This window comes from Macadamia integrifolia, unplaced genomic scaffold, assembly GCF_013358625.1.
Source record: "Macadamia integrifolia cultivar HAES 741 unplaced genomic scaffold, SCU_Mint_v3 scaffold1259, whole genome shotgun sequence".
NCBI lineage: Eukaryota > Viridiplantae > Streptophyta > Magnoliopsida > Proteales > Proteaceae > Macadamia > Macadamia integrifolia.
Genome location: NW_024868136.1, coordinates 82,352 through 84,385, shown reverse-complemented (window position 1 = coordinate 84,385; position 2,034 = coordinate 82,352). Strand labels below are relative to the sequence as shown.

The 2,034-nt window shown below is 35.9% G+C and overlaps 1 non-coding gene across 1 annotated transcript; it reads right to left on the bottom strand.

Moving 5' to 3' along the window:
* Positions 1 to 1,605: 1,605 nt before the first annotated feature.
* Positions 1,606 to 1,712, bottom strand: LOC122063242. Its single transcript, XR_006135277.1, has one exon. It is a non-coding gene; the product is annotated as a small nucleolar RNA R71 (small nucleolar RNA).
* Positions 1,713 to 2,034: the final 322 nt, after the last annotated feature.

Genomic DNA, 2,034 nt, shown 5'->3' with positions numbered 1-2,034 from the left:
TTTCTTCAGATTTGTTTTCTCTAGTACTAGAAATTTCAAATTTGGTTCATTCCAGATCTGGTTTTTAGTACTGACAGTATCTCAAATCGATAAAGTTTTCAGTTCAAAGTTGAAGTTCAAGTAAATAGGCTCATTCAGTAGTCTTCTCTCCCCCCTCTCATTCCTTCTTCTGACTACCCTTTCTTTCTTAATTTAGGATTTTAATTTCAGTCGTTACATTATTGCTATCCCTTTCCCCTAAGTTTCATGGCTAGTGTATGCATTGGTTTTGCCCCTCCTAGCCATAGAACCATTATTTTATTATTTTTATTTTAATTGTTTTCTTTTCCCTAAAGCCAAGTAGAGTAACCCTTGAAAGAGTGACTCTTTGGTCAAGTAGGGAAGCTCATATTATGATGCATTCCTCGGGCTAAGTAGAGAAACCTATTTGTGAGTCTCTCTCTAGCTTTAACCCCTTTCTTTTACTTTATTTTTATTTCAGTATTTTTTTCCTTTATTGCTTTTTAATGCGTGGGGTGTTTATTTTCAGCTATTTATTTATTTAATTTTAATTACGTGGCTTGCGTGTTTAAATTCTTAGATGATGAATGGTTAGGACGTTATTTTAGATACATATGTTTAGGACGGTAATTAGAATTAGATCACAATCATTAATTGGTTCACTTTCACATTATTAAAAGAAGCAAAAAAATAAAGTGGCTGCTCTCCCTGTGTTCGACCCATAGTTACACTGATCCGTACGCTTGTAGTTACATTTTAAAATCTCAAACAAGTTTTTGGTATTGTTGCCAGGGAGACAGTTCCATGTTATTTTTCGCTTTCTTTTGGTAAATTGGAGTGCTTTGTTTTGTTTGTCCTTTTCTTTTATTGAATTCCTAAGAAGAACAACTTGCAATAATAGTTGTATCGGTGGAGGTCGTCGTGCCTCATAGTATGATAAAGACAAGTTTTGCCCTGTAGCAGTACGTCAGGAATTGACCTGAGCAACCCCGGATCCCTACCGGTAAGCTCTCAAAAAGCAAAAAATAAAAAAAACAAAAAAATAAAAAAAAAAATTTTTTTTTGCTATCCATTCTTTTGTGCTTGTCTTACTCTAGTTATGGGTAGTTTTTTGTTGCATGAGTGTTAGGTGGGTACGTAATACTAAGAATCGGTTAGAAAGAAGAGATCCGACAAGTAGTGACCATATACGTTTGCTCTCTTTAAAACCTTTCAATATGGGAGATCAACATCAAAACTCTTCACCTAAATCTCTGAAAGATAGGTTCTACCCTGCTAGAGCAGTCCAATCTTCCTGAATAGTTCTACCACAAGCCCAAGGTAATAATTTTGAACTCAAATCTCAATACATCACTATGTTGCCCCACTTCCATGGGTTGATCTCTGAGGATGCATGCCTATTTTTTATGGGAATTTGAAGAGGTATGTATTCTAATTAAGATCCAACAGCTTTTTGATGATGCTGTTAAGCTTAGGTTTATCACTTTTGCATTAAAAGACTAATCTAAGAAGTGATTGTATGAGTTACCCAAAAATTCCATAACCTCATGGGAACAGTTCACAGTTGTCTTCCTTAAGAAGTTTTTTCCAATTCACAAGACCAATAAGCTTAGAAGTGATAACCTTCAGTTTAGGTAAAAGCCTAGTGAGTCATTTTCCAAACTTATGGAGAGATTCAAGGATCTACTCTAAGAATGCCCTCACCATGGCCTAGACTTATGGCATTATGTCAAATAATTTATGAGGGTATTGATTACCCAACGAAACAAAAGATAGAGTCTATGTGCCCTGAGGGATTCACATTCTTTACAAATGAAGGAATGGCATGGGAATTCTTACTTGACTTAGCTGACAAAACCCGTGAGTGGGAATCAACCCAAGAGAGTAAAAGAACCATAGGAGGAAAAGGATATTTTGTGGATGGGAGAGTAGACAAGGAAGGCCATTTGGATAGCCTAATCAAGAGGATTGAGGCTATTGTTCTTAGAGAGCCATCATTAGTCAATTTGGTTAAGATTTGTGCTTGGTGTCAGC